At 42.7% G+C, this 24035-nt stretch overlaps 1 non-coding gene across 1 annotated transcript; it reads left to right on the forward strand.

Moving 5' to 3' along the window:
• Positions 1-15094: 15094 nt before the first annotated feature.
• On the forward strand, positions 15095-15232 carry LOC119926064. The gene has a single exon (XR_005449977.1). It is a non-coding gene; the product is annotated as a small nucleolar RNA SNORA7 (small nucleolar RNA).
• The last annotated feature ends 8803 nt before the right edge of the window (positions 15233-24035 follow it).

Raw genomic sequence — 24035 nt, forward strand, 5'->3', positions numbered from 1 at the left:
CTGACCTGTGAAATGAATGGATGCATTTATAACCTTCCATCATATCTCTAAGAAAATTAAGACTAGGTAATGATATTTTATATGAATGTAAAGGTCTTGTCTGAATTTCCAAAGGCAGGAAATTTAAAGTGAATAATGAGATGTCTTTTACAAATGGAAATGAAAAATCACTTCCTTTTAGAAAAATGCTCCATAATCTTTGAAGTAGGAGCTGTTTTTTCTCTCTTTCCATTTTTTGATGGGATTATTGTTACATGCTTTAACAAATTTCTTCCAGGAAATTACATCTTCCATGATATTACAAAATTCAGGGCCAAGCTTGTTTTTATAAATGAGTTTTTTTAGTGCCAATAATTTATACTTGGAATTATCATTTTTCCAAGAAAGGCACAGCTGCCTGGAATGGTGGCTAATGGGGTCTCTAAAAATCATTTCAAAGGGGGATAAAGGCAAAGAGCTGCTCCAGTCGCTCAGACAAACTCTGGACACAAGAGTGGTGAAACCAGACAGATGCTATGCTGAAATAGCCCAGGAAGATCAGTTTATAAGTGGTGGGTCCTCATCTGACTCTCAACCTTCTCATTCCTTCTTCTCTGGGAAGATTTTAGAAGACGAGTGTATAAAGGTCTAGTGAAGAGAGAAATATTGGGCTGGTACAGTTTTATTTGTACTATGAAACAACTTTTTTTATTAATATGGTATTTGTTAAGTGCTTACTATGCGTCAAATACGTGGCTCAGAAGAAAGAGCTCGGGCTTTGGAGTCAGAGGTCATGTCTTCAAATCCCGGCTCCACCAATTGTCAGCTGTGTGACTTTGGGCAAGTCAGTTAACTTCTCTGGGCCTCAGTTACCTCATCTGTAAAATGGGGATGAAGACTGTGAGCCCCCAGTGAGACATTCTGATCACCTTGTAATCTCCCCAGCGCTTAGAACAGTGCTTTGCACATAGTAAGTGCTTAATAAATGCCATTATTATTATTATTAAATACTGTTCATTCATTCAATCATATTTGAGTACTTTGTGCAAAGTACTGTACTGAGTGCTTGGAAAGTACAATTTGGCAACAAATAGAGACAATCCCTACCCAAGAGGCTCATATTTCTACACGCTGGAGTGGATACAAGTTACATTAGGTTGGACACAGTCCCCGTTCCACATGGGGCCCACAGTTTTAGTGGGAGGGAAAACAGGAGAATTGAGGCAAAGCGAAGTGAAGTGAATTGCCCAGGGTCACAGTATAAGCAATCATCAGAACTGGGATTAGAACACAGGCCCTCTGACTTCCAAGGCCATGCTGCTTCTCGACAGCTTTATTGCACTGATCCAAAGGAGGTGACTGTGGTGCTCCAGTACAGAATGCCCCTCAATCAGAGCTTTCTTTTCTATCGAGGGTGAATGCCAGGTCACCGTCCCTTCTCCCCTGCTTTCCACATTGTCAAACCTCATTTGCTCCCAGAACAGGGGCAGTGCAGACAAGGAACTCCGATATTTTCTCATTTAGAATTCCACTCCCACTCCCCCCAACAAGTTCAAAGTGAAATTAATGTCTACTCCAGATGTGGTGGGGTAGGGCATTTGAAACTTAATTGTAATACTTGCTAAGCACTTACTATGTGCCCAATGCTGTACTAAGCACTGGGGTAGATACAAGCTAATCAGGTTGAATGGAGTCCTTGTCCCAGATGGGGCTCACAATCTAATGGGGAAGAACTTAAGGTTTTCTTTTGATTTTTTGACACTGTTTCTACTCTCTTGCGTAGAAACAGCTTGAAGTCTCTCGGGCCAGGGGGCAAGTGGCTTGTCATCCTCATCAAAGAGCTTGTGCTTTATGTAGTCCCTTACAACAGACTCCCTTTTCCCTAAGGGATGTGTTGAACCAGTATCTTGGGGGTAGAAACCCATCGCCTGCTAATATTTTCTCATTCATGAAGGTGATAATAGTGTGTTTATTCTCATCTACTTTGAATATTCTGGTTTCATTTTTATTCCTGCAATAACAGGTGAAGGCTTTTATTTAAACTTGCAGCAGATTTTGTGGTCCTGTAACTTTCCAATCTTCCTAAAGAAATGCAATTTCATGAGGGTGTCAGCAAATAGCATAATTTGTTCTTTTCACTATGATTTAGCTATTAGTTCAGAGTACCAAATTACCTGCTCAGCTGCTGGCCTGTGGCTCCTGCATATGTGCTTGCTAATATCATGGTTCTCTATTAGACTTTTCATCTTGTACCAACGAATCCCCAGGGATGGAGAGAGCCATGGGGTTATTATGCCGAGGGAACTACCCTTGTACCTTCAGGGAGTTTGGTACTGTGTGGTCCACACCAAATGCCGATATAAAAATTGTTCATTGACATCATTCCTCCCTTTCCTGCACCAGTGCTCACTGGGACTTTCACCAACAGGTTATTTGTCACACTGGTTGCCTCTTGTTCAGTCATTCAATCCTATTTATTAAATCCTTAGTTTGTGCAAAGCACTAAACTGAGTGCTTGGGAGAGTGCAATATAACAATGCATTCCCTGCCCAAAATGAGCTTACAGTCTAAAGGATCAAAGCAAGATATTTCTGCTATTAACTGAAGCAACATTCCAGCTGGGGGATTCAGCAGAAGTCTGGAAAGGCACCAATGAAATAACCATTACATATAAAAATTCCTTTCCCATAGTGGATATTGAAGTCACATTCTGAGCCTTCTGATTCCTGGTGGAAAAAAAAAAAAATCAAGGAAATGGGAAATGTTTATGATTTCACAGCCTTTTACAGAGTTTATGGCTCCCCGCAGGTGAGTCTAAGAAAGCCTAACAATATTCTTATACATTTAAGTAGTCTACCTTTTATATTTTTTCATGATTTGTTACCTCTATGTGTCAAGCACTGTTCTAAGCACTGGGATAGATACAAATCAATCAGGTCAAACACAGTCCCTGTCCCCTTGGGGCCCTTAGTTGAAATAGAAGGGAGAACAGGTATTGAATCCTTCAATTTACAGTTGAGGAAACTGAAGTCTGGAGAAGTTAAATGACTTGCCCAAGGTCATAGAACAGGCAACTGGTGGAGCCAAAATTAAAACCCAGGTCTTCTGAGTCAACAGGCTCATGCTCTTTCCTTTAGACCATGCTGTTTCCTATAAATCCTTAGAGATTTATGGATTTTTGTACTCTCCCAAGCACTTAGTACAGTGCTTTGCACACAGTAAGCACTCAATAAATGCTTAACTGATTCTTACCACCTAAACATTATTTTTTACAAAGCAAATAGCAAGTATTAAATGTAATGAATCCAGAAAAAATTCCCAAGACTACTTTTTCACATAGAACATTTATTTAGAAATTTTGTAGGGAGACAGGGGAAGGTTAAACATATTTTTTACTAGTTTCTACTGTGACTGACCATTGTAGGTTTCATATATTAAAAATGTTTTGCACAAAACTTAACTCTCTGTAAAGTCTTTTCCACTTTGTATGTTTTCTTGTTTCCTGAGACACTAGCCCCGAGGTTGTAAGGAAATCTGGATTGTTGATCTGATTTGCACTTTCTCTTGTGTCTGCACTGAATTCTCAGAATTGTTTTCCTTAGGACTGGACAACTTGAATAACGTTTTCTGCAAAAAATAAAGTATGGTTCCTATTACTTCCTTCCTCCTTCCATTTTCATTTCTTTCCTCCAAAGAAAGAGGAAGGGCAAAGTTAGATGAAAAAAAGGAGGCCCCTGGAGTTTCTGAGATTATTTCTGAATTCGGCTAGGCACTTAGTTCTGTGTCACAAATGACTAGATGGAATTGCAACTACCTGAGGGTTAATTTTTTTTTTTTACCACCTTCAAGGCCAAGCCCACTCCTTTGTGTGAACTGAATCCTTTATTCATTCATTCGTATTTATTGAGCGTTTACTGTGTGCTGAGCACTGTACTAAGAGCTTGGAAAGTACAATTCGGCAACATAGACAGTCCCTACCCAACAACGGGCTCACAGTCTAGAAGGGGGAGGCAGACAGCAAAACAAAACAAGTAGACAGGTGTCAATACCAACAAAATAAGTAGACATAGATATATACACATCATTAATAGAGTAATAAATATGTACAAATATATACAAGTGCTGTGGGGAGGGGAAGGGGATAGGGCAGAGGGAGGGAGTGGGGGCGATGGGGAGGGGATATAAGTGCTGTGGGGTGGGGAGAGGGGAGAAGATTAAAGGGAGTGAGTCAGGGCATTGCAAAAGGGAGTGGGAGATGAGGAAAAGTGGGGCTTAGTCTTGGATAGCCTCCCCACCCCTCACCTTCCTCATCCCCCTACCTCCCTCTCCTCCCCCAACTTCCCTCATCCCCCACCTCCCTCATCATCCACCTGTCCTCCTTCCTCCACTCCCCACCTCTTCTCAGGATACAAGTTCTGCTGCACTCCCTGAGAGCATCAAGTGGCACAGGTGCACCAGGAAAGAGGAAGGGAGCTCTGTATTCCTTCAGCAAAACCCAGGTTACAGTGGGGGGAGAGGGTATGCTTAAAATTTGGCTGGGGTGGCAAATACTCTGTTTTGGCCAACAAGTAACTAATTAGAAAGTAAGTCCCGACACTTATGCTGCCCTAAGGATGAATGTCTTGACTAATTGACTACCAAACGCTTAGTACAGTGCTCTGCACACAGTAAGTGCTTAATAAATACAATTGAATGAATGAATACTTGGAGCAGTATCAGACTTATTCGATCGTATTTTCTGAGCACTTAAGTGCTTGGGAGAGTACACTACAACAGTAAACAGATACACTCCCTGCCCACAACGAGCTAACAGTCTAGATAGAGGGGAGAAGACAGTCATTAATATAAATGTTACAGATGTGTACAAGAGTGCTGGGGGGCTGGGAGGCAGGGGAAGAGCAAAGAGAGCAACTCGGAAAGGAGTGAGAGAAGAGGAACGGGGGAGGGGGGGCTTAGTCAGGGCAGACTTCTTGGAGGTACTGTGCATTCAAAAAGGCTTTGAAGAGGGAGAGAGTAGTTGTCTGTCAAATTTGAGGAGGGAGGCTGTTGCAGGCCAGTAGAAAAGACATGAGCAAGGAGTTGACGGTGAGATGTTATATTTGTTAAGCTCTTACTATGTGCCAAGTACTGTTCTAAGCACTGCGGTGGTGGGGGGGGGGGGTTGCGGAGGAGAATACACGGTTATCAGGTTGTCCCACCTGGGGCTCACAGTCTTAAACCCCACTTTACAGATGAGGTAACTGAGGCACTGGGAAGTTAAGTGACTTGCCCAATGTCCCACAGCTGACAAGCAGAGGGGCAGGGATTACAACCCATGGCCTCTGACTCCCAAGCCCAAGCTCTTTCCACTGAGCCACGCTTCTTCTCTTGCTCCCTTTGTTCTTCCCCTGTCCCATCTCCACAGCATTTATGTACATATCTATAATTTATTTATTTATATTAATGTTTGTATCCCCCTGCCCCTGCCCCCAGACTGCAAGTTCACTGTGGACAGGAAATAAATAGGACTGAATGAATGAATGAGCCATGCTGTTATATGTCCCAACCGTCCAGTGCCCTCAAACCCAGGTCCTGCAGTCACCCCCAAACTAGGCCCAGCCATTCCCAAGGCCGTCTCATTCCCAAGTCTCCCCTTACCCCCTCTTGACCTGCATACAGGTCATATGCATACAGATCTTGTACAGATCTATTCTATTCATTTTATTTTGTTAGTATGTTTGGTTTGGTTCTCTGTCTCCCCCTTTTAGACTGTGAGCCCACTGTTGCGTAGGGACCGTCTCTATGTGTTGCCAATTTGTACTTCCCAAGCGCTTAGTACAGTGCTCTGCACATAGTAAGTGCTCAATAAATACGATTGATGATGATTTATTTATTTATTTTACATTACTCTATTTTACTTGTACAGATCTATTCTATTTATTTTATTTTGTTAGTATGTTTGGTTTGGTTCTCTGTCTCCCCCTTTTAGACTGTGAGCCCACTGTTGGGTAGGGACCGTCTCTATATGTTGCCAATTTGTACTTCCCAAGCGCTTAGTACAGTGCTCTGCACATAGGAAGCGCTCAATAAATACGATTGATGATGATTTATTTATTTATTTATTTTACATTACTCTATTTATTTATCTATTTTACTTGTACAGATCTGTTCTATTTATTTCATTTTGTTAGTATGTTTGGTTTGGTTCTCTGTCTCCCCCTTTTAGACTGTGAGCCCACTGTTGGGTAGGGACTGTCTCTATATGTTGCCAATTTGTACTTCCCAAGCGCTTAGTACAGTGCTCTGCACATAGTAAGCGCTCAATAAATATGATTGATGATGATGATGATGATATGCCCTCCACCCCCAACCTGAAAAAAGAAGGGTAGCTTTCAGCCTCCAGCCCCTCCTCCCTCAGACCCTCCCCCACTAGCCCCAAGATAATAACAATATCCAAAACATCATCACAGCCCCTACACAATCGTCACCACCCCAACCCCTCTCTACTTTCCCTAATGCCCCACACAATGCACAATTTAAAACACATCATTATCAGTCTCAACCCATCAATATCAAGCTCCCCAGTACCTCTCCCATGACCCCTCAATCTTCATCTCCCCCTCATTCAACAAAATGTATTTTTAAATCATTTCTGAAATCCTATAACCAACACCTCCTCCACCCCACCAGCCCTACCCTGATAACCCTGATTCTTCCATCATCATCATCATCTTTGTTGTGGTCATCACCAATACAATAGGCATCAACATTCCCAGCAACCCCAATCCCAGACCCACCCTAAAGAAGAGAGGGGGTAGCTGAAGCTGCCACAGCCCCCTACTCACCAAATCTCAGGACAGACTATGCTCTGTCTCCTTTCCACTTGCAACCTGGGGCAGACCACCCCTCTCCTGCTAGGAGATTTACAGAAGGTAGGGAGGAGCCCAGTAGCCTCTGGGGCCTTAAAGGGGCAGTGCCTTTTAGCTGGGCTGGCCTACAACCCTAGAAACACCTGAGTGCGGTTCAACCTACTGCCCTGACTTCTAGTAATTCTACTGTGCTCTCCCAAGCCCTTAGTGCAATGCTCTCATTATAGACAGGGAATATATCTGTTTATGGTTATATTAGACTCTCCCAAGCACTTAGTATAGTGCTTTGCACACAGTAAGCACTCAATAAATTTGAATGAATGAATGACTGATTGATGGGCTGCTTTAAAGCCAATGGTGAGGAGTTTTTGTTTGGTACAGCAGTGGATGTTCTAATGCTAACCTCACTGCACCACCATCTCCTCTATCTTATAATAATAATAATAATAATAATAATAATGGCTTTTATTAAGCGCTTACTATGTGCCTTTGCACCAAGCACTGTCCTAAGTGCTGGAGCAGATACAAGGTGATCCGGTTGTCCCATGGGGGGCTCACAGTCAATCCCCATTTTACAGATGAGGTAACTGAGACACAGAGAAGTTAAGTGATTTGCCCAAAGTTACACAGCTGACAATTGGCGGAGCTGGGATTTGAACCCATGACCACTGACTCCAAAGCCCGGGCTCTTTCCACTGAGCCACACTGCTTCTCTTGCTCCCTTTGTTCTTCCCCTGTCCCAGCTCCACAGCATTCACGTACATATCTATAATTTATTTATTATATTAATGTTTGTCTCCCCCTGCCCCCACCCCCAGACTGTAAGTTCATTGTGGACAGGAAATAAATATGACTGACTGACTGAATGAATAAATGAATGAATACTCTGCACGCAATCCACACTCAATAATAACAATAATAATAATAATTGTGGTATTTCTTAAGCACTTAATGTACTGACAGGCACTGTACTTAGCACTGGGGTGGATACAAGCAAATCAGGTTGACAGAGTCCCTGTCCCACATGGGGCTCACAGTCTCAATCCCCATTTTACAGGTGAGGTAACTGAGGCCCAGAGAAGTGAAATGACTTGCCCAAGGTCACAGCAGACAAGTGGTGGAGGCAGGATTAGAACCCAGGACTTTCTGACTCCCAGGCCAATGCTCTATCCTCTATGCCATGCTGTTTCCCATAAATATTATTGATTGGAGATTGGGCCCCCCAGTGCGAAATGCGCCCCTGGGCCTCTGACCTCAGATGCCCAAAACTTCTCCTCAGAGCTTTCACACTACCTTGATAAGTGACAGTCAGGTGCTGACTGGAGAGCTCTAGTAGTCAGACTGGTTTCCTGGATGTATAACTGCCCGAATACTTTTGTCCCAGCATATAGAATGAGTTCAAGCAGCCAAATGGCAGATTACAAGGACTCATGCAGTTTCAGATGAACTCTCTAGATGTGGTCTGAGGCAGCAGATCTTGTCACTTCTGTTGGAGCCTCCTTAGAATCCTGAAGAGCATCGGGACCTGAGACGTGACTGGCTCTGATGTCTGACTACCCCCATCTCCTTCTCCAACTTCCTGGTCACAGTTTTTTGGGATCAGGCCTACCTAGCAGGACACAGATATATAAAATAATAATAATAATAATAATAATAATAATAATGGCATTTATTAAGTGCTTACTATGTGCAAAGCACTGTTCTAAGCACTGGGGATGTTACAAGGTGATTAGGTTGTTCCACGGGGGGCTCATAGTCTTAATCACCATTTTACAGATGAGGGAACTGAGGCACAGAAAAGTTAAGTGACTTGCCCAAAGTCACACAGCTGACAATTGGCAGAGCTGGAATTCGAACCCATGACCCCTGACTCCAAAGCCCACGCTCCTTCCACTGAACCATGCTGCTTCTCTCTCGATAGATAGATAGAGATAGAGATATAGCTAGGTATAAATACCTATATATCTATCTATTATAGATATATGTGTGTGTGTGTGCGCATGCATGTGTGTGTGGTGTGAGAGAGAGAGAGAAAGAGAGAGAGAGAGAGTATGTGTCTTTAACTTTAGATAATCCCAGAGTCCAGGGGTGTACATTGTGTAGTGGATAGCGCACAAGCCTGGGAGTCAGAAGATAATGGGTCCTAATCCTGATTCCACCACTGCTGTGGGACCTTGGACAAGTCATTTAACTTCTCTGGGCCTCAGTTACCTCATCTGTAAAATGGGGATTGATACCGTGAGACCCATGTGGGACAGGGAATGTGTCCAACCTGATTTGCTTGTATACACCCAGGCGCTTAGTTTAGTGCACATAGTAAGTGCCTAACAAATACCATATACCATAATCAACATTATTATTACTGCTTCTTGTATCTGCTTTTGCCCTGGCTCTTCTAACCTCTGGAAGATATCCCTGAACTGCCTCCTTCAACTGAGGCAAAGCTTCCATCTTTCCTGTTTTAATTCTACCCTCCATAGTCGCCCTACCCAAACTACCTTCCCTTAGGCACAAATGGATAATAATAATAATAATGGTATTTGTTAAGTGCTTACTATGTGCTAAGCACTGTTATAAATGTTGGGGGGCATACAAGGTAATCAGGTTGTTCCACGTGGGGCTCACAGTGTTAATCCCCATTTTACAGATGAGGGAACTGAGGCACAGAGAAGTTAAGTGACTTGCCCAAAGTCACACAGCTGACAAGTGGCGGAGCTGGGATTAGATGCCTCCAATTGATGCCTTCAACACCACCCTCTCTACTGAATTCAATCACTTGCTCCTCAATCCCTTTGCCACTTTGTACTATTAACCCACAGATCTGGATCACCTTCACAGTATGTATCCTTCACTGCTGGGCATGAGCTCCAGAATGTCGCTGGAAGAAATACAGACTCCAGGCTGACTTTGACAGTGTCAACTTCATCCTCACCCACTTTAACTCTGTCTTAGCCAGTTGTTTTAGGCATTTAACTCCCTTCTCAAATCTTCCGTTCCAATACCTTCCCCATCACTTGCCCGTAATTGCCTGGCCAAGTACCTTATTCATAAAATTGAAATCATCTAGAGTGATCTTCCTAAAATCTCCCCTGCTCCCCTCCAGGCCATTTCTCCTCCCACTCCTTATTCAACTCTCCCATCAAAAGTATCTATAAAGTGGAGCTCTCCCAACTCTTCTCAAAATCTACCTCTCATTTGCACCTCTGACCCCATCACTAAGCACCTTATCAAAACACTTGCCCCCTCCCTTCTTCCCTTCCTGACCATACTCTTCAACTACTGGCTCTTCAGTGGCTTCTTCCCCCATGGCTTTCACACATGCTCATAGCTCTCATGTTTTTTAAAAAAACCCTCCCTTTACCCCAAGGTTCCCTCCAGTCATCGCCCCATCAGCGTGGCTTAGTGGAAAGAGCATGGACTTGGAAGTCAGAGGTCATGGGTTCTAATCCTGGCTCCATCACTTGTCAGTTATGTGACTTTAGGCAAGTCACTTAACTTCTCTGTGCCTCAGTTATCTCATCTGTAAAATGGGGATTAAGACTGTGAGCCCCACGTGGGACATCCTGATAATCTTATCTCTAACCCAGTGCTTAGAACAGTGCTTGGACCATTGTAAGCACTTAACAAATACCATTATTATTATTATTCTCTCCCTACAGCCTTTCCTCTCCAAAATCCTTGAGCAAGTTTTCTACGCCCACTGACTCCACTTTCTCTCCTCGAATTCTCTCCTTGACCCCCTTCAATCTTGTTTCCACCCCCTTCACTCCATGAAAACTGTCTTCTCCTTTCTGTATACAACAGTCTTTACTCTATCTTAATCCTCCTCAACCTCTCAACCTTCAACTTTGTTGACCACACCTTTCTAGATTATCCAACCTTGGCTTCACTGACACTCTCCTCTTTCTCCTCTTTTCTTTATAACTGCTCTTTCTCGATCTCTTCACAGGCTCCTCTTCTGCCTACCAACTCTCTGAAAACAGTGGGCCCTCAAGGCTCAGTTCTGGGCCCCTTTCTAGTCTTCATCTACATCCACTCCCTTGGAGAACTCATTTGCTGCGATGACATCAACTGCTATCTCTGTGTGGATGATTCCCAAATCTACACCATCTCTAACTAAATAGTTCCAAGACAGAACTCCTCTTCTTTCTACCCAAACGTTATCCTCCCCTTGTCTTTCCCATTATTGTAGATAACAGTACTATCTTCCATATCCCACAAACCCTTAATCTTGACATTATACTTGACTCATCTCTCATTCAACTCACTTATTCTATCTGTTACCAAATTCTGTAAAATCTATCTTCACAACATTCCTTAAAATCCTCACTTTCTTCTCTTTCCAAACTAGTACTTTGCTGATCAATTTGAATACATGGCCTAGTGGATAGAGGATGGGCCGGCGAGTCTAAAGGACTTGGGTTCTAATCCCTTTGCCACTGTCTGCTGTGCAATCTTAGGCAAGTCACTTCACTTCTCTGTGCCTCAATTCCTTCACCTGTAAAATGAGGATTAAGACTGTGATCCTTATGTGGAGAGGGACTATGTCTAAACTGATTAGCTTGTAGCTACCTAGATACTTAGAACAGTGCCTGGCACATAGAAAGTGCATAACTTATACCGTTATTATTATTATTATTGTTATTATTATTTTATCCACCTCACTTACCTCCTGCATTCTGTCTCTTCCCACTCCTGTCCACATTTCACTCTATGGTCAAGATCATTTTTCTCAAAAAGCATTCAATCATTCATTCATTCAATTGTATTTATTGAGCACTTACTGTGTGCAGAGCACTGTACTAAGCGCTAATCCACTCCATGTCTCCTCATACCTGACGAACCTCTGGTGGTTGCCCATCCACCTCCCCATCAAACAGAAATGCTTTACCATAGGCTTTAAATGTCCCCTCCTATTTTACCTTGCTGATTTCCTACTACAAAGCAGTCCACAAACTTTGATCCTTTAATGCCAACTTACTCACTATACCTCAGTTTTATCTAACTTGGTGCTGACCCCCTGCCCATATCTTATTTCTGACCTGAAACTCCCCCCTACCTCCATATACTGCAGATCTCCATTCTCCTCACTTTCAAAGCCTTATTATAATCACATCTCCAAGAGGCCTTCCCCAGTTCAGCCTTCTTTTCCCCTACTCCTTCTAACTTTTGAATTGCCTAGGGACTTGGATCTATGTCCTTTTAGCATGTGATATACACTCCACCCTCAACCCCACAGCAGTTATGTACATATTGATAATTCATGTATTTATATTAATTTCTGTCTCCCCCTCTGCCTCCCTGTGGACAAGGAACATGTCTACCAATTCTGTTGTGTTATACTCACCCAAGCACTTAGTACAATGCTCTGCACACAGCAAGTGTTCAATAAATACTATCAATTGATTGATCTTTTCACAAGAACCCAAATTCAAAGGTTGATAAGGGCAAGATTGGCATAAATATTAATGGAATGGAGAGTTTTCAGTATTAATTTGCATTTCTTCTCCTTCTCCCTTATTCTTCTCCTTCTTTTCCCATCCATAGGTGTCACATCATGTTCAGGGAAAACTGTGATCATATCATATTGGAACTTAATAAAGTCCAGATTACTTTTACACACTCTTGCCTAATAAATATTATTTTGGCTAATTATACCTCAGTCAATAAATCAGTATTTACTGCATGTAGATCATGAAACTAAACCCTTGAAAGAATTCAATTTAATAAAGCTTACAATCCAGTGAGGGAATTTACACTCTGTATTTATTCTAATTATTAATTACTTCTTTAATATTTCTCTCATACTTAATGTAAGCATGTGATTAGCTAATATTCCTTCACACTTCACAAATGAACATGGGCACCTCATAAATGCAGTTATTTTGCACCATTTCACTACAACTGATGAGCAAAACAAAACTTTCCCAGAATCAATTTTTTGTTCCTGAGTTTGGGCACAGCAACCCAGCAGAGACACTAATGCTCCACGGTGCCAGCTCCCTGAGTATCATGGGATCAATCAATCAATCAATCAATCAATCAACAGTATGTATTGAACACTTAGTATGTGCAGAGAGCACTGTTCTAAGCGTTCAGGATTCCAGTTGGATAGGAGAGCTGAAGCCATTTCCCCCCCCTAGACTGAAAGCTTGTTGTGGGCAGGGAATGTGTCTGTTTATTGTTGTATTGTACTCTCCCAAGCACTTAGGACAGTGATCTGCACACAGGAAGTGCTCAATAAATAAGACTGAATGAATGAATGAATGAATAAGCTCATCATGAGCAGGGAACATGTCTACTAACTGTCATATTGTACTCTGCCAAGTGCTTAGTACAGTGTTCAGCACACAGTAAATGCTCAAAAAGTAATAATTGATCAATCGATATTTATTAAGCACTTACTATGTGCAGAGCGTGGCTGAGTGAAAAGAGCATGGCCTTGGGAGTCAGAGGTCATGGGTTATAATCCAGGCCCTGCCACTTATCAGCTGTGTGACTTTGGGCAAGTCACTTAACTTCTCTGTGCCTCAGTTACCTCATCTATAAAATGGAGATTAAGACTGTGAACCCCATGTGGGACAACCTGTTTATCATTTATCTACCCCAGCGCTTAGAACAGTGCTTGACATATAGTAAGTGCAAAACAAATACCATTATTATTATTGTTGTTATTATTACTAAGCACTTGGGAGAGTACAGCAGAATTAGCAGATAGGTTCCTTGATCATAATGAGTTTACTGTCTAGAGGGAGTTACGATTGATTTCAGTCACCATTTTTAGGGTTACACTTCCAGCCTCTTTCATCTCAGTTCTTTGGCAAGACTTAGGGGCTTTGGAGTAGGGCTGAGAAAAACCTCATACCAGATCTTTCCTGTCCCATTAGCTTTTTGAAGTCTGTCTGGGCCACGTCATCCTCATCCCATCTGCTTCATTAGAATGGGCTATGATGGACTGCAAGCTCATTGTGGCAGGTAATGTGTCTACTGACTCTATACTGTCTCCAGGGCTTAGTCCAGTGCTCTGCACACAGTAAGCACTCAGTAAATACGATTGATTGATTGATTGATTGATTGACTGACTGAGTGTATCTCTTCTTCACAAAGAACTGACTTGAGCAGCCTCTGTCCCTTACCACACCACCTTTGTTTTCAGTGTGTAATAATCTCTGATCCTTTTAATGTTAACAGCTTCTCAAAGGAGAGCATGATGCATGTCTGCTGGGAGATGGGTGGCAGATTTTCCTGCTAAGAATTTTGGGAATAAATATTTCAGATATGTCAATATATCTAGTCCATTTTACATATAAACCCATCTGGTCTCCACACCCTGGGATATGTAGACTGATGTGCCCTATTAAGGGCAGCAAACAATGACAATAGCAGTTCAACAATAAATACAATCAATCATATTTACTGAGCGCTTAAATGTGCAGAACACTATATTAGGTGCATGGGAGAATACAGTACAACAGAATTAGCCTGCATGTTCCCTGCCCATAATGAGCTTCAATCAATCAAATTTATTTTGTGCTAACTGTGCACAAAGGACTGTACTAGGGGCTTGAGAGAATACAATATAACAATGTAACAGACACATTCCCTGCCCACAACGAGGTTGCAATCTAGACATGGGGATACATATTGATATGAACAAATTACAGATATGTACGTATGTGTTGTGGGGCTGAGGGGAAGATGAATAAAGGGAGCAAGTCAGGGCAACACAGAACCAAGCACTGTAATAGTAATAATAATGGTAATTGTTAAGCACTTACTATGTGCCAAACACTGTTCTAAGCACTGGAGTAGTTAAGTTGTCCCTCAGGGGGCTCACAGTCTTAATCTCCATTTTACAGAGGAGATAACTGAAGCCCAGGGAAGTGAAGTGACTTACCCAAGGCCACATAGCAGACAAGTGGTGGAGCCGAGATTTGAACCCGTGACCTTCTGACTCCTAGGCCCGTGCTCTATCCATTATGCCATGCTGCTTCCGAAATGATCAGATCCACACGGAGCTCACAGTCTCAGGAGAGATGACAGGTATTGAATCCCCATTTTGCAGATGGAACTAAGGCACGGAGAAGTTAAGTGACTTGCCCATATTCATTCATTCAGTCATATTCATTGAGTGCTTACTGTGTGCAGAGCACTATACTAGGCGCTTGGGAAGTACAATCACACAGCAGGTACAGGGTTGTGTCAGAATTACAACCCAGGTCCTCTGACTCCAAGGCTTGTGCTCTTTCCATATGGTCTCCCTAGAGGTCCTCTCAGAGTCACATTTGGAGAGTTTCTTGTACTCTACCAGTCTCGACTATGGGAGGGAGAGTTAAGCAGAGACATACCCATTCCATTCCTAGCTTGGCCAGTGGCTAGCGAGTGGAAGGCAATCTACTACAAGTCTCAGCTCACCTGTTCTGGGCAGCAGCGGCAAGGGAGATAGTCAAGGGCCGAAACTCAAGTTTACTGGGTGGAAGGAGGCGATGGTAAACCACTTCCAGATTTTTACCAAGAAAACTCTGCGGATACACTACTGGAACGATTGCAGATGGAGGTGAGGCATTCTGGGAGAGATGTGTCCATGGTGTCACTATGGGTCGGAGACAACTCGACAGCATAAGAGAAGACAAGACCCTAGAATGGTCTCCATCCGAACCCACCGATCTCAATTATCTCTTCTGGCTTGCAACTGGGAACCTACTTTCTCATCTATCTTTGCCCATTTTCACCAAAAAAAAAATTCTTCAATTTGCTATTCCCACTAAACAAAGCTTCTCCCCTCCCAATTTTTTAATCTTAAAAGACTTCTGTAGCCAGGCTGAGGAACCCTGAGAAGTCTAGAGTTGACTCACCCATATGCTATCCTGGCTATGCTGCCAGTTTCACAATGAGGGGAAAAAGAGACTTTGAGAGTGGACTAAAAATAGAATCAGAGCAGAACATTTTCCTTTTTTTCCCTTTCCTCTTGCCTCTTCATTCTTTCTGCAGCTTCTAGACACTGCAGTTCAGCCATGACAGGCTTGAAAGCAACATGATGTAGCTGATAGATTACGGGCCTGGGTAGTGAGAAGGTCGTGGGTTCTAATTCTGGCTCCACCATTTGTCTGCCATGTGACCTTGGGCAAGGCACTTCACTTCCCTGTGCCTCAGTAACCTCATCCGTAAAATGGGGATTGAGACTGTGAACCCCACGTTTGACAGAGATTGTGTCCAACCCTACTTGCTTGTATCAAATCCAGTGCTTAGTACAGTTACTGGCACATAGTAAACACTTAACAAATACCATTGTTATTATTAACTTGTGTTTCCATATCCAAAGTGATGACTACCTTTGCCATTGTAACATGCCAGAGGCCATGGGGGTTTTCTAATAATCTCTCAATGACTACCATCTACAATAGTCTGGCAAAGAAACGGAATTGCAGTGCATAAAACACCAGTGAGCTACATTATTACAGAAACCTGAAGGAGGGAATTTGGAGAATATATTTAGTTCATTCTTCTGCATCTGGGAAAATACCTAAATCAAATAGAGAGTTATCTATCTTAGAAAAAAATCTGGAAAAAAGACTGAGAAGACTCCAGGGCAAAGAGTGATCTGAGCCTCTCCTGTCATTCTAAGGGACAACATGACTAGGGTGCCTCATTGTAATTATTGATGTTGAAGATTAGTAGGGATTTTTGTCTTTTAAAAAAGTCCCAAGTCTGTTGAATTTAGGCTTCAAGCTTGAGTGTGAGACCAGTGGGATTCTCCAATAATGTTTATCCTGGGGTCCAGAGTAGGGATGGAGTAGCTTCTTAAAATTCTTCCAAGAAGTCTTCCCAGACTAAGCCCCACTTTTCCTCATCTCCCATTCCCTTCTGTGTCACCCTGACTTGCTCCCTTTGCCCTCTTCTCACTCCCTAACTCCCCACACCGGCCTCACAACACTTAAGTATGTATCTGTAATGTTATTTATTTGCACTGATGTCCATCTCCCAGCTCTAGACTGTGAACTAGTTATGGGCAGGGAATGTCACTGTTTATTGTTGTATTATACTTTCCCAAGCACTTTATACATTGCTCTGTACACGGTAAGGGCTCTTTGAACAGTGCTTTGCACATAGTAAGAGCTTAATAAATGCCATTATTATTATTATTATTATTATTAAAGTACAACTGAATGAGTGAATGAATTCCTTTTCCTTCCTCTTATTTTTTGCTAGTCTATGTGTTTCCTCTACTTTAGTGGCTATTGAAACTAATGGTGGTTTTCACTCTGGATTTTTTCCACTTCCTCCAGCAAATTAATCAAATTAATCTTCTGTCTGCCAAGCACCACACTAAGCTTTCGGAAGAGTGCAATACAACATAGGTGGCAGACACACTTCCCGTCCAAAAGGAGCTTATAGTCTAGAGGGGGAAGCAGACATTAATATAAATTAATTACAGCTATGTACATAAGTGCTGTGGGGCTGAGGGTGGGGTGAATATTAAGTGCTTGATTCAAGTGCTCCATTCCCAAAGGTAAGGGAATTCTTTTTTCGGAGTTCCCTCAAAAGGTATATCTTAGCTGAAACCATTCCTGAAATCACTGGCATTATGGTCATGAGTGTTATTGGCCATCTTTTTGAGCACATCTTGACTCTTCCTCTTGAGGTGATCTGAGAGCATTTAGTTCTTATAGCTAATTGTGCTGTAAAATTGCACTCCTATAAATGGTAATTTAGCTTGTCAATCAATAATATTTATTATTGAGTACATACAGTGTGCAGAGCACTGTACTAGTTAATAGCCGATGCTACTGAATGATAATTTTAGTATTTGTTAAGCACTCACTATGGGCCAAGCACTACACTAAGCCCTGGGGTAGATTTAAGATAATCAGGCAGATGTAGTTCCTGCCCCACTTCAGCTCTTATGTACATTTTGGTAATTTATTTATTTATATTTATTTATTTATGTCTGTCTCTCCATAGACTGAGTTCCTTGCAGGCAGGAAATGTGTCTACCAACTGTGTTATACTGTGTCCTCTCCCAAGAGTTTAGGGGCTCATAATCTAAGTGAGACCAAAGTCCGTGATGAGTTACTGTGTGCATAGCATGCAGATGAAGTGTTGGAAGATATTCCTGCTCTCAAGGTGAGAATGGGAAAGACAAGTAAATACACAGTGATGAAAATAAGATAGAAGGTGATTTCAATAGCAAAGAGGAAGCTCAGCCTTTAGATGTGTGAGCTCTTATCTTCAGAAAAGTTAGTATCCTGGAAACACAGTCAACAGAGTTGTAGAGAACTAGCTATGTTCTGTGGAATCTATCTGTCTGCCCACAAAAGAGAAAATGAACATAAATGTTCTTGTATTTATACATCTCTTTGGGGCTTCGTTAGATTAATGAAGTTCTCTCTTAGTCAAACTCTTCCGAGCTTTATAGGCACAATTCTCCAAATACGAATCTACCTCTTGAGAGGTCCATATTGTGCATAATGGTTCAAAGAATATTACAGCCATGGTTTATGTGACTTTGGTCTTAATGAACTGGGAGCATGTCTTTGATCTTTTTTCCATATGATTACTGGAAATGGATAAAAATGATGCATCCTTCCATATTCCAAGACTACAGAAGTAAATATCTTCCTTGAGAATTTGCATGGGGACTTTGTTTCCCAGTAGATTTGGGGAGTCTGTAAGTCATGCATGGGGCTCATTTCACTGGTTTGCTATCCTTAGTTCAAGATTTGTTGATTTCTTAGCGAGGAGTCAGTATGTGTAAAGCAGGAGTTTTACTTCTGTTTCTGCTTTTCATTTCCTAATTCTCTTCCTTATCACCCTCCTTCCTTTGGTGAGTAAGTGGCAGTCTGGGTAATTAAACCTCTTTTTAATTGATCATCACTATCATGTGAAAATGTCATTCAGGCCTGATGAAATGGCAAACCTAGCCGGTTCTCCACAACTCTATTGACATTCAATGTCCTCTGCTTGGTTAACATCTTGGCTTTCTGTTGCTGAAGTATAACTCTTGTCAAACTAGCACATTGTCTTTTAGTAAAACCTCAGGCAGTAACCTTGGAAAATCTGAATCTAATCCAAAAGGAATTCATTACTGCATGGGGTGACTTTGACTTTCATGTAAATTAATGCCTGGGAAATCATCAGCTTTAGAAAAATAATTCATAACAGGATTTTTTTTGGTTGGAGAAAGTCGCACATTAAAGCACTTTATGTACTGATATATTGGATGATCTATCTCTCATGAAAGAAAATGTTAGGTCAGTAAGCTCTTTTGTGCACTGTGCATTGCAGACTTTGAGGCTGACTTTCAGTGAAAGCTAGATGAATTCTGAATGCTCTTTCTTGCCTGGCCTTGCTGATTTTGAGTTTAATTGAAATGTGTGCCTAAGGAGACTGCCTGTAATGGAGAAGTTTGAGCTGATGCTTGTAGGACAACTGGAGTCCTAGAGGTGAGATGTCCTCAGGTCCTGAGTTCAAACCCTGGCCTATCTCTGATGTTCTGGGATCCATGATTTCTCCACTGATAATGTAATCTCCCTTCCCTGTCCCACAGGACGTTTTGAAGATGAATGAGATTGTCTTGTGTACTTCATGACTCTCCCACTTGGGACCAATTGCTCTTTTTAAAAAGCAGTGGCTGGTTCATTTTTCTTCCATCAGCTACAGGTAACATGGCCCAGAAGTGTATTCCACCTGCACTTTGTGGAAAAATGGCAGCACTTCAAGAGTGATGGGCCTTAGAGCAGTATATCAAATAAGGGCTGGCGGGGAGTAGTCAGAAGGGACCTGTGGGTCTATGAGAAGTTTACACCTTGTTAAAGTATGATTACAGCTTTTGGATCCTAACCTGGTCCCTACTCAGACACAGTTGGACTGCAAAGATTTCACTGTACATGTTTAATGACAACCTGATCTTGTTTTCTTTAGGGATTCCAGGACATTTCAAAGGATGAAACATGAAATTTCCAGCCAAAGCTGGAGTTGCTACTGCATCTTCATTACCCCATACCCCGAGAGTGAGTTTGAATCCTAACTGTTCTAGGGTAGTCTTCCTGTTCCCCACCCAGACCCACTTGGACTTCAAAGTTTTCCCTCTGCACATTTTAAAACCAAAACCTGATTCGGGAAAGACTTGAGTTGCCGGCTATGCCAGCTTCATGGCCACCAATCTTTAAGGGATTTGTCACGTAGCAGGATCACTTTCTGTAAAGGTTTAGTTCCTTAATGGAATTGAATGTTTCCCATCGTCCCCTTCCTCAATTTGAATGGACCAAGTAGCTGGACTGGAGAACCCAAGAAACTGTCTTCTCTTTACTTGGAGCCTGGATTTTGTATTTTAAATGTTATTTGTTAAGCACTTACTATGTTCCAGGGACTAAATGCTAGAGTAGATACAAACTAATCAGAGAGGACCCCGTCCCTGTCCCACATGGGGCTCACAGTCTTAATCCCATTTTACAGATGAGGTCATTGAAGCACAGAGAAGTGAAGTGACTTACCCAAGGTCACTCAGTGGACAAGTGGTGGAGCTGGGATTGGAACCCAGGTCCTCTGACTCCTAGGCCTGTGCGCTTCCCATTTGGCAACAGCTGATTCTTATCTACTGTGGAGATTGAGCCACTGCTGTAAATTCCTGGACTACAGCTCTCAGATTCATTCATTCATTCATTTGCACAATTGTATTTATTGAGTGCTTATTTTGTGCAGAGCACTGTACTAACTACTTGGGAGGGTACAATTCAGCAATAAACACATTCCCCACCCACAATGAGCTTACAGTCTAGAGTGGGGGAGACAGACATCAATGCAGTTAAATAAAGTTATGGATATGTACATAAATTCTGTGGGGCTGGGAGAAGGAAAGAGGAAAGGGAAAAGTCAGGGTGACATAGAAGGGAGTGAGAGATGAGAAAAAGGGGGGTTTAGTCTGGGAAGGCCTCTTGGAGGAGTTGTGCCTTCAATAAGACTTTGAACCAGGGGAGAGTAATTTAGTGTCAGTTTTGAGGAGGGAAGGGTTCCAGGATAGAGGCAGAATGTGGGCTAGGGATCGACAGTGATATATACACAAGGCAGATTTATACTTCTCATCACAGTGCATTTCTTCTTCATAGGTCATTTTATTTTTTGTGAGTTTTCCCTTTTAATTTGGCTTTGGTGTTTTCCATTCCCGTTTTTTCCTGCCTGTAGTATGGAGTAGTTTGTGGTCACTGCACTGTGGGACTCCTTTAGTAGCCACTGATGCAACTTGAGTTTTGTTTTTTCAATTTTGCTTAATGCTTAGATAGCAAAGCTCGATACATTATAAATTAATTTAAAGAATCTGAAGATTATTGATGCCAAACTAGCTGAAACCCACTTTGGGAAGATTTTACATTATGGAGCAAATTACTTACCCAGGGCTAAAAGCACATGGAATACTAGAGATTAATAAAAAGGGCTGGAAAGACCTTTCATGGGGTACATTCCATAAAAGGTTCTCAAATGAGGGGATGGTTTGCATGAAAACAGCTGAAAATGCAAATTGTGGCTGTAATTCAAAGAATACTGATACTCGTTTGGGTTTTTTTTAACAAATGTGGAGGATGCATGAATAAAGTCTGCCCCAGGGGCAGCCCAAAGCTCTATATCACCAAGTTACCAATGTTGTTATTATGGGAATTTTTATCCCTTGTCAATTGCAAATGAGCACAGGAATGATCAAGGTGGTTTCCACAGACCAGGCCAGATTTGCTGTTCTTCTCTTAGAAAGAAATTGGAAAATTTTCCATTATGCCATTTAGCTCTTTGTTTCCAACAAGTTAGACCTTATTTCAAAATTCTTTCAGGAAGAGTTCTCTTGTGAACGTCCGTAGGGTATGAATTTTAAAGATGAGAAAAGAATACATCTGGTATGAATTTATTCTTGGGATTGCAGCATCAGTTGAATTTTGGTTTCTTCATAAGAAGAGACCAGAAGAGGCCCTATGATGCCAAGGGTTTGCCCCTGCAATCCCTCGCTCTTATTGTTCTCTCACTCTGGAACTTTCTTCCCCCACAACTCTGTCAGGCCACAGCCATCCCCATCAATCATCAGAGAAGCAGCATGGCTCAGTGGAACGAGCCCGGGCTTGGGAGTCAGAGGTCATGGGTTCTAATGCTGACTCTGCCCCTTGTCTGCTGTGTGACTTTGGGCAAGCCACTTAACTTCTCTGGGCCTCAGTTACCTCACCTGTAAAATGGGGATTAAGACTGTGAGCCTCATGTGGGACAACCTCATTACCTTGTCCCCCCTCCTCAGCGTTTAGAACAGTGCTTGGCACATAGTAAGCATTTAACAAATGCCATCATTATTATTCTTATTTACTGAGTGCCTACTGTGTGCACATCACTGTACTAAGCACTTGTTAGAATACGATGACAGTTGAGATATAATAATAATAATAATAATGGTATTTATTAAGTAGTTACTATATGCAAAGCACTCTTCTAAGTGCTGGGGAGGTTACAAGGTGATGAGGTTGTCCCACGGGGGGCTCACAGTCTTAATCCCCATTTTACAGATGAGGTAACTGAGGCACAGAGAAGTTGAGTGACTTGCCCAAAGTCACACAGCTGACAATTGCCAGAGCCGGGATTCAAACCCATGACCTCTGACTCCAAAGCCCATGCTCTTTCCACTGAGGCATGCTGCTTCTCGCATGTTACCTGTCCACAGTGAGCTTGAAGCCCTTCTGAAATACCACATCCTCCAGTCAATCGGGGGGACAGACATTAATATGAATAAAGAAATGATAATCTATAATTTAAGTACATAAGTGCTGTGGGGTTGAAGTGGGGTAAATTTCAAATGCCCAGAGGTCACCAATACAAGTGTTGAAGGGAGAGGGAACTGGGGGAAAGAGGGCTTAAAGGGGGGAAGGCATCTCGAGGGAGATGTGACCTTAATAATGCTTTGAATGTGGGGAGGGTGGCGTTCTGGAATATATGGATGGGGAGGGGCTTCCAGGCTAGAGGGAGGATGTGGGAAAGGGGTCAGCAGTGAGATAGATTCTCCCCTACACTTCCAAACCTTAATGAAGATACATCTCCTCCAAGAAGCCTTTCCTGACTAAGCCCTCCTCTCCTCTTCTCCCTCTCCTTTCTGCACCGCTCTTACTCTCTTCATTTATCTTCCCTCCCATCCCCACAGAATAATGATAATAATAATAATAATAATGGCATTTGTTAAGGGCTTACTATGTGCAAAGCACCGTTCTAAGCACTGGGGGGATATAAGGTGATCACATTGTTCCATGTGGTGCTCACAGTCTTCATCTCCATTTTACAAATGAGGGAACTGAGGCACAGAGAAGTGAAGTGACTTTCCCAAAGTCACACAGCAGATATGTGGGGGAGGCAGGATTAGAATTCATGCCTTCTGACTCCCAAGCCCGTGCTCTTTCCACTGAGCCATGCCGCTTCTCAAGAACATATGTATATATCTGTAATTTCTTTCTTTCTTTGTGTATTTATTTATATTAGTAACTGTCTCCCAGTCTACAATGTGAGCTCGTTGTGGGCAGGAAGGTGTCTGGATGTCTGCCCGCCACCTAAAGCTCAACATGTCGAAGACTGAACTCCTTGTCTTCCCTCCCAAACCTTGTCCTCTCCCTGACTTTCCCATCTCTGTTGACGGCACTACCATCCTTCCCGTCTCACAAGCCCGCAACCTTGGTGTCATCCTTGACTCTGCTCTCTCATTCACCCCTCACATCCAAGCCGTCACCAAAACCTGCCGGTCTCAGCTCCGCAACATTGCCAAGATCTGCCCTTTCCTCTCCATCCATACCGCTACCCTGCTCATTCAAGCTCTCATCCTATCCCGTCTGGACTACTGCATCAGCCTTCTCTCTGATCTCCCATCCTCGTGTCTCTCTCCACTTCAATCCATCCTTCATGCTGCTGCCCGGATTATCTTTGTCCAGAAATGCTTGGGGCATATTACTCCCCTCCTCAGTAATCTCCAGTGACTACCAATCAATCTGCGCATCAGGCAGAAACTCCTCACCCTGGGCTTCAAGGCTCTCCATCACATCGCCGCCTCCTACCTCACCTCCCTTCTCTCCTTCTACAGCCCAGCTGTATCCTCCACTCCTCCGCTGCTAATCTCCTCACCGTACCTCATTCTCGCCTGTCCCGCCACCGACCCCCGGCCCACGTCATCCCCGGGCCTGGAATGCCCTCCCTCTTCCCATC

Source organism: Tachyglossus aculeatus, chromosome 3 (assembly GCF_015852505.1).
Source record: "Tachyglossus aculeatus isolate mTacAcu1 chromosome 3, mTacAcu1.pri, whole genome shotgun sequence".
In the NCBI taxonomy this organism is placed as follows: domain Eukaryota; kingdom Metazoa; phylum Chordata; class Mammalia; order Monotremata; family Tachyglossidae; genus Tachyglossus; species Tachyglossus aculeatus.